Below are 9,329 nucleotides of genomic sequence, written 5' to 3'. Positions count from 1 at the left end.
ATAGATATGCTCGGATTTCTTGGGGAAAAAAATATAGTAACATCCGAGGTCGTGTTACTGACTAATAACATCTCAAATGTGTAATATAGGGTTAATTTATCAAGAGATTTTACCCAAAAAAATTAAAAAAATCAATTCATTGGAATGCTTAATAAATAAATTTTGACAAAAGTCCAGATTAAATATTTACGTTGATGTAAAAACATTTTGGCTCAAGAGACTTTCAAGTTTCATGTTTGTTAAATTAAAATGTGATTCATTATTAGTGTGCATCTAGATGGGTGATGATAATTAACGATGAAGCATCATTCTTTCGTGAATGTCAAAAAGTTTCCCCCGAACCTAATAAGGGCCAAGTAACTTGTCTTTCCTAAAAAGTATATTTTGTTGATTATTGTTGAAAAAACTTGAAGACAGTCTTGGAATAATGAAGAAACAAATCACCAACCGGATAAAAACTCTACTGCATTAGAAAAAAGGGGACAATCATTCAATAACGTTCAAAATTGGAAACTGAATTTATGTATTGGGGGTTAGGGTTCCATTTTAAAAGGTTAACCTTATTAAAGGAAGTATGATAAGTCCTCGTGTATTGATTAATTATTTTATGTTTATTCAATAGATAACATGATATGATAAAATGGTGGCTTATTTAAATAGACCAATCTTGTATTTTGTGCACTTATTTGAGTCTTAATCTAAGCGAATTGTTTGTTATTGCTTAGTTGTTAAGATGAATAGCACAAAATCTTATATTTTAATTATTTATTTTATAGGATGACTCTAAACACTTTCTTTGCAAAATATATTTTGAAGGTTAAACTTGAAGAAATTCAACAAGGTTCGTGCCCGGCCCGCTGATTTAGCCGAAAGTTATGCTAATCTTAGAGCATATTCTATTTATTAGGGAATCATATCAGAAGCAGAAGATTGAATTGCCATTTCAAATATACATGAAGTCAATGGTCAGAAAAATAAAATGTGTTCCAATTTTCAAAATAAAAAATCAGGACAAGGCACTCAGGAAAGGAACAAGAAAGATTACATCTTATGTGGATTCCCATATGGATTGTATAGATATGAATAATATAACAGAAGTTTTGGTGATTCACCATGCAGATTTTGCTCACATGTTGCTTGGTTCATACTTCAAAGAATTTCTTGAATCCATTTTCGTCGGCTTTCCTCAACCTTTAATGTTAGTTTTACATAAATTAGTCGCTAACTCCAAAGTTTTGTAAAATTGTTATATTTCCATGTATAACTTTCGGAAGCTATGTGTTCCAAAATTTAAAATGAGCGGTTTAACACTTTGACGCATGTGTTAGAAAGTATTTATAAATAAATATAAATAAATAAATAGTACTTACGAGTCCATCGATTTGTATGGATAAAAATGTTTTATTATGAATTCTCAAATTAAAAAGTAATCGTTTGAATTTTTTGGTCTCTTTTCTCCAAATCCATTATTCCTTTTCACACTATAACTTTTCATTCTCTGGCCTAATTTAGTCTCCAATTCATTTGACCCATTTTACTTCCATTTTCACCCCCTTTAGCCTTCTTTCTCAATAATACACTAACTATACGCATTACTACATGCATTGTACAAACAAATGCTTAGAATCCAATTTTCCTTTTCAATGGACTCAACTCATTAGGTTATAATAAACATTTTATCAAGGATTAAATTCAAAAATATCCTATTCAACTCATTTTTTATTTTTCTCATTTGCAATAACCTCAAATACTTGAAATTAAGAAAAGAATATAGCCTAAACATACCTATACTCACAGCATGATAGTGAAAATCTTAAACACGAGCTAATAGATGTGAAACTATAGCCAAATGCTTGCAAGAAATATCAAGAATCTAACCAATAAGTCCACAATAGCTTAATAATAATCCACATAGCTCGACAGTTCCTCGTCCTTCTTTTCTTTTTTTCCCCTTTTCTTTTGGCTCAGTTTCTACCTCCCTTCGACCCTCTCGGATCCAATTCCCATTTTGAGAATGATTTACTGTCCTTGTTTAACCCCATTTCTAAAACTCATTTTTCTCCCAACTTAATAAAGAGAGATTCACAAGAAAGATAACTGCATCCCAAAAGTCTGGGTCAAGTGTATATAAACTGTGATTGCATTTGAATTTACCCAGGTGGCAAACTAGGTGAGAAAGCCGCCACTTCTCAGGATTGGTCAGGTGAAGCTCAAGCACCTGACTCATCAAAAAATAAAACAAAATAAAATAATTTTACACGTAGACCAATAACTTTTCTCTACTTTTTAACCATATATTCTTCAAAAAACTTAATTTTACAAAATTTATTCTTGAAAAATCTCTATCAACCAAATACATAATATACATTAAAACTACTACTTGGGCCCTTCACTTTGCTGAAATTTCAATTTAAATCCTTAAATTTATTGTTTTATTTTTTTACATACATAGCCTATTTGTTTTATATAAATTGGCCCTTAACAAATTCTACTGGCTTAGAATAGTCCCCGTGAAACCACTTGAACCAAAATTTTCTTGACTTGACTAGATAATTTTGACTTTAATTACTATAAAGTAGGTTAAAATAGAAAGAGTCAAAAGATTATTACACAACGCATCTCTCCTTGAGGACTAGATAGAATACAAAATCCTAAACCAATTAAAAAAGATAAGGAATAAGAAGGATCTACAAAACCAATGTAACTTTCAGCTCGATTGTCAAAATTTCGAGAGCGAGTACAATCCAAAAGCATTTTTTGGTTCTACAAGCCAGCATTGTCAATAACTTTTTGTACAAATTTTGTTATTTAGGGTTTCGTTTTAGCTTTTTTCTATTTTTAGCTAGTTTAAAGTATTTTCATCATATTTCATTTTTTTGGTTATTTGGTGGACTCTAATAATTCTCATGTACATTCAAGCAAACACCCATTCGTATATTATGAAGTGCTGGTGTTGGTGGAGGTGAAGATGGAAAATGATAGGCTGATAAGATTTAGAATTGGCAGTGATTCAGAGGTTACGAAATGGATTTTTTCTTGCCTGATTTGGTTTCTTGATGGTGCATCACCTGATGAGGTGTTGAGTGAAAAACCTGGGCATTTGGTGGACACGAATGTGGGGTTGAGCAATAGGGTTCCGTCTCGGGTGAACATTTGGCATAACGTGTTAAGTAGTATACAGAAGAGGACTAAATGTTTATGGAGTCTCTGATCTCAAAGTTTCATTTTAAAGAGTCAATAGTGTTAAAGAAGAGTAGCCTTTCAATTTTAACATTAAGAGGTCTCTCAGTAGAAGAGATACACAAATATTGTAATCTGACAGCCTATTTAGATAGATAAAGAAAACACATTCATTTTATTGTGAAGCAATACAAAAGTTGAAGTAATAACAAACACAAACAACATTGGTACAAGTTATTCCAATACATATATGGTTGCAAACCTAATAGCAACCTTTTATTCATGATATTATCAGGCAAGCAAGTTATTTAACTATAATCTCAGCATTTACGGTAGCAAAAGCAAGCGAATCCCCAGCCCCTCCTATGGCAAGCTCCATGTTGAGCCTTCTCCCAATTCCTGCACTGCCGATCACAATTGCCGGTATTCAGGCATATCCCCGACCATGTCCTGCTCAGCCTCGAACAGACTTTAGCTTCCACAGTCTGCACCTCTGCATATACATAGATGTATCTAGAGAGAGAGAGAGAGAGAGAGAGAGAGAGAGAGAGAGAGAGAGAGAGAGAGAGAGAGAGAGAGAGAGAGAGAGAGAGAGAGAGAGAGAGAGAGAGAGAGAGAGAGAGAGAGAGAGAGAGAGAGAGAGAGAGAGAGAGAGAGAAAAAAAAAAATCTATTTAAAAGAACTTTTAGAGGTAGGTGTATCAATATGGCCTCCTCTAAAAGTTTTTTGAAAGAGAACCCTTTTAGAAATTAGTTTCAAACAATAATTAAGGAAGCTTCATCGTGAAATTTTTCTACAAGAAGCAGTCTCGACCGAAAGTTGGAAAAGACATTTATTTTGAAAAAAAAAAAAAAAAGAACTAAAGACTTCTTACCGTTGGATGCTATAAGGAGGAAGCAGATGAGAAGGGCAGAGAAAATGACTTGGGAAAGTTAGGATTTTGCCATTTGATACTATATATGTGTATGTTGTGAGATTTAACGTGCTTGTGAGGAATAGAGAGTGACAACGGAGATATATATAGTAGTCTTGGGTCTAATTTGGTCATTTGAGTAATTGTTGAAGTCTCATTAAAGAATTATAAATTAACATAACTAATTATACTGGGTAACATGACGAGGATTTGATAGTGGAACTTCCTACTCATAGTTGTCAGACTCGACCCGGATGTAGACTCGGACAATGCAATGGGTCAACGGATCAGTGGTTCAACCGGTGACTCGGTGGTTCAACCGGCGGGTCAATTCCGATAAAAAATATTATTATCTATTTTCATTGAATATTTTTTTTTCCATTTTCGACGAATAACTAAATTAACCTCATATTATTTTGTTAACTAAATATCAATTTGTATCCCAAGTTCACAAATTCTGAATCATACATAATCAAATATGGACTTGAAACAATAAAAACAATAATCAATAATTAAAAAAGACTAAAAAAAAAACTACTTCATATGCAAGGTTCAACAAGGTAGCTTCATATACTTTAAGAGTACTTTTGCAAAAATAAAACCATGAACTAAAAGTTAAACGTGGCTAAAGAACATGATAACAAAGTAAATTATTTGAAGTAAGTTAAAATTTTCTCAATTAAGAAGAGTTAGAGCGTATCCATGCTGGAGTTTCGGACATAAATTCTTCAATTCCTTCGCCTTGTACCAATGACGGAGTCTCGGTCATACTAAAATCCTCATTTCCATCGTTTGTATCATTTCCATCACAATCAAGATCATCAAAATGTAATTCATCTGAAAATAGTTTTAAATTTCAACGTTACATCATATATACTTTAATAAAAAGAAGAAACAATAACGTCAGTGAAACAATTACCATCATTTTTATCATTTTTTTAGAGTGATAATGATCATTGATGGAATCATGCAGAACAATCTTACATGCATTTGGTATAAATATTAACTTTACCTTCCATGACACTAACTACCTGCTTGTTATAACAAAGCTTACATTTGCAAATAATTATCTTAGAGTGTCTGCAAATTAATATCAGAGACACATGTGACTTGACCAGTGACTTATTTATATAGGAAATGATTTCGTTATTCTTTTTAAGGGAGTTAAGGCATTGAGTAAGTTAGACCATCCATTGCATCTCAAATTATGTGTCAATATCTCTAACAGGGAACCAGCTCTAAGCATCTTGACAACAAACATCAGCAATATTTTAGTCTCTAACAAGTGCTGGTAATAAGTGTTTTCGTTTCTAACAGGTACTCTTGAGGCTACCAATATTTTAGCAAAATCCACAGCAAAGCAAAAAATGGTTCTACAAAATCACCAATCAAATAATTAGCACCTCAAACTGAATAGATTTTAAACCTTTCACCAATCAAAATTGATATAAACTGAAAGACTAACCTTGAATTTGTCTTCAACAGGTTTCGTGATTCAAGAAATACATGGAATGGACAATGAATGTACATTAATAGGAAGATAAAAATCTGTCCAATTCTTGTAAACACCAACTCAAGGGAATATAAAGAATAGCAAATTATTATGTAAATTTAATTCCAAATCCTAAAAGCATAGAATCCGAAGCAGTCCACTGCAATTCTGAAAACCAACTATATTATCTTGTTCTAAAAACAAGATTCACCACAGGATTATTTTTATGCAATTATGCTTTGTAAGAATATTAAATTGCACAAAACAACTATATATTGTTCTAAAAATTTTGAAATTCACCACGTGCATATTTTCAACTAATCAATCAAAATCTATTTTCACTGGCTTCATACTAACCTCTTTTTCTTCCATCTCTTAAGACTTAAGCTGCAGACGGTAGCGAAGCAGTCGGATTTTGGAATGAAGAATACAACTTTCCTGGTTAACGTGAATTGGGGATTTGGAAAACAGGGTTTTAAAGTAAAAGAAATAACCCGGTTGGTTCAATTGCAAACGGGTCGACGGTTGGGCTACAAACCCGTCGGTTCGCTGGGTTTCCAACGGGTAGTTTGTCCACCTTTAAAACTGCTTGACTCGGACCAGACCTGGTTTCGGTTTTTCGGTTCAGAGTCTACCTTAACCAAACAAGTTATTAATAATTTCGATAAGAGATCATGGTTTGCTAATTTACTTAAATCAAGGGTTTAACTTAAAGGTAAATTGTGTTTTTGAAGAAAAAGACGGTTGACTTAATCAAATCATGCTTGTTAGCAAGACTGAATGAAACCATGACTTGCACATATAAGAACATCATTTTTATGATACGTTTGGTACATTGTATTACATAAGATTAAATGATAATTTATCTTTTCATCATCTTAAAATTATCCAGTGTTGTATTAACATGAAATACAATGTGACTATAGTTCAAAACCAGTCAAATCCCATCATTTTACATGGTATAATATTTTCTCAACTCATGGTCGCTCATGTAGTTGATACTTAAATAAGATTGTGTAAATTTGTCATTTGGAAAGTTCATATCTTCTTACAGTCTCCATGAAAGTATTCAAAAGCTTCCTCCACATATTCCCCACAATCTTAGATGAATAGGTATGGTATATCGGTCTAAGATCACATATTTCCTTATCCAACTTCATATGCCTATTCAATTATATTAAGATGGTTCATTAAATTACTGAGACAGAATGGGAAAAAAAGAAAGCAACTCAAAAGGAAGAGATGATAAAACTTGTGGCTCCATCGAACGCCATTAAATGTAGTAATAAGAGAGTTTGCATCAATATTTTCGATTGAGCCCCTTAGTTTAAGGGATGCCAGCTGGTTAAGCCGAAAGTTTTGCTCAACATTGACCATATACCATAGCAGAAACAGCATGTATATTATTGCTAAAATATGTCACAAAATAAAAAAAATAAAAAAATAATTGGCATATTTTAATTATACGCAGCATAACAGATTAATAAATGGTTAAGTCTATGATCAGACCATTGAAATATATTCCAAATTTGAAAACAAAGAGACCAGACATCATTTTATGGAGATTCCAAAGCCTTTTAAAATTAAGTAGAAATTAAACAAGAATTGGTGTCCCACCCCGTTATTTTAGGGTTAGAAGAAAAAAGTAAACGGGACAGGTAACAGATTGGATAATATTATGAATATATTGTTTATTTCGAAATGATTAGGTTCATCCTCCTCAAAGGTAATATTAATAATACCCTCTTATGTAGGAAGAAATTCGGTGTTTTCACTTGTTATAATAATAATAATAATAATAATAATAATAATAATAATAATAATAATAATAATAATAATATATTATATTATATGGGTAATTATATTATCACTACAATTTTTTAGTATTTTTCTTATTTACTTAAATAGCCTTATGTAAAATTACATAATTAGAGTTTAATACATAATTAGCCAAAAATAAATTATTGTTCCACTACAAATAAAAATCTTAATTTTTTTCCTCCTTTTATTTTTCAACATCCAATTGACCATAGCTTTTCCATTGATGGTGACTCTTACTTTCTTCCACGGTGACAAAGATAATTTTCTTGTCCCCACAGTAAATGTATTTATACTAGATGGTGTTATTCCATTATTATTATTATTATTATTATTATTATTATTATTATTTGTTTCTTAGTCTGGTAGTTTCATGAGTTGAGAATTAATTAGGATAAATTAAGAATCCCCTCTTTTTTATGCCGCTTATGCTTTCGACGTAGAGGCACCACTACCTCATAATGTATTTGCTGGAAGTAAATTATTAAAGATTTATCCACAAGAAAATAATAATAACAATAATAATAATAATAATAATAATTAAAGCAGTTGAAAAACACCAACATCGCAACATGTTATTAAAATTAGGAAAGACGAATTCTTGGGTTTGCTTACACTTATTCAGAGAAAATTGGAGAGAAAGTTGGGATTTCTGTAGGTGTTGATAATATTTACTCCACTCCATTTCATTCCTACTGTTGGGAATCTACTTAACATGCACAGCGAAAAATTAAAACAGATTTCGATTCCCACCAGAAATCTTTTTATGTTTAGAAAGAAATAGTGAAAAATTTGTACCTTTTCTAGGTCTGCAAATTTTCGTTCCAGCAATCTTGATTCGCCATCCATAGCTGTCCAATTGTCCAGCCTCAAATGGTGATCCACACAGAGAACAGATTGTAGTTACCAGGATTTTCTCCTTTTGTGCTAGCAATAAATTATGAGAAAACTATATGGATTGAAAACTCTGGCCATGTATTTGTATAAGCCCAAACGGGCTTGACTCGGTTCGATCTAATATTTAATTAATACATTTAATTAAATTTGGTCTGTGAATTAATTAATCAAATTAATTAATTCGAGCCTATAAATAACCAACCCAATTAATTAATTTCTCCAACCATTGTTAAATTAATTAATTGACAAATTGCAATCTTCTAATTTTCTTTTGTGTGCGACCCATCAGGTTTCCGATCACGATGCCTAACAACGTAAAATATTATTTTGATCTAATCAAAATTGATAAATTAAAACACCATTTTAATTTATCACCAATTCACACTCGTCGTCCTAGATTGACATCTAGCAATGTGTCAAGGCAATACATGTGACGGGGAATGTCATGTGGTATGACAAAACCAAACTCGTTTGTTTACCGTGAAATTATAACCCCTTCGTCAATATGATCCGATCAATTACAAGATATGAAAGTGTGTCAATCTCGAATATCGATCATATCTTTCATTCCACAATTAAGTCAATATAAGTCGAAAAATCATTTTTTGACTTATGAGTACACCTTGGCCAAGGACTTCGTTATCGACTTAATTGAATAAAATGCAGATCATAATCTCCTACTATTTAAGAGTGACGAATCATCTATTCATCATTCACAACCTTCATATGATTCATGACATATCCGAATGATGCCGTATTAGCGGCCCTTGGCAGAGCAACATCCAACACCGTTAAAGCATGACTGTCCTCATATAAGATACTATGACGACCTCAAGTCAAATGACCAATCACACTACCGAACATTAGAGATTAATCACTGACACTCAAATAATTATCCATGTGGAATCTTTCGTTGGGTCTCCAATGTTTTGTTCTATAACAAAACATTCACGTGTTCATTTAAATGTTACCACACTTTAGCTTGTGAGATCAGCTACTTACTTCACAAGTAAGAAATGCCACAGGTGA

At 32.1% G+C, this 9,329-nt stretch overlaps 1 long non-coding RNA gene across 1 annotated transcript; it reads right to left on the bottom strand.

Annotated features, from left to right (window-relative positions):
• Positions 1–4,616: 4,616 nt before the first annotated feature.
• Positions 4,617–6,192, bottom strand: LOC111366076. Its single transcript, XR_002697567.1, has 2 exons — positions 5,943–6,192; positions 4,617–4,930 (listed from the first exon to the last, which is right to left on the bottom strand). It is a non-coding gene; the product is annotated as an uncharacterized LOC111366076 (long non-coding RNA).
• Positions 6,193–9,329: the final 3,137 nt, after the last annotated feature.

This window comes from Olea europaea, chromosome 17 (assembly GCF_002742605.1).
Source record: "Olea europaea var. sylvestris chromosome 17, O_europaea_v1, whole genome shotgun sequence".
In the NCBI taxonomy this organism is placed as follows: Eukaryota; Viridiplantae; Streptophyta; class Magnoliopsida; order Lamiales; family Oleaceae; genus Olea; species Olea europaea.
Note: the sequence above shows the minus strand (reverse complement) of the source record. Positions and strands in the feature narration are given on the sequence as shown.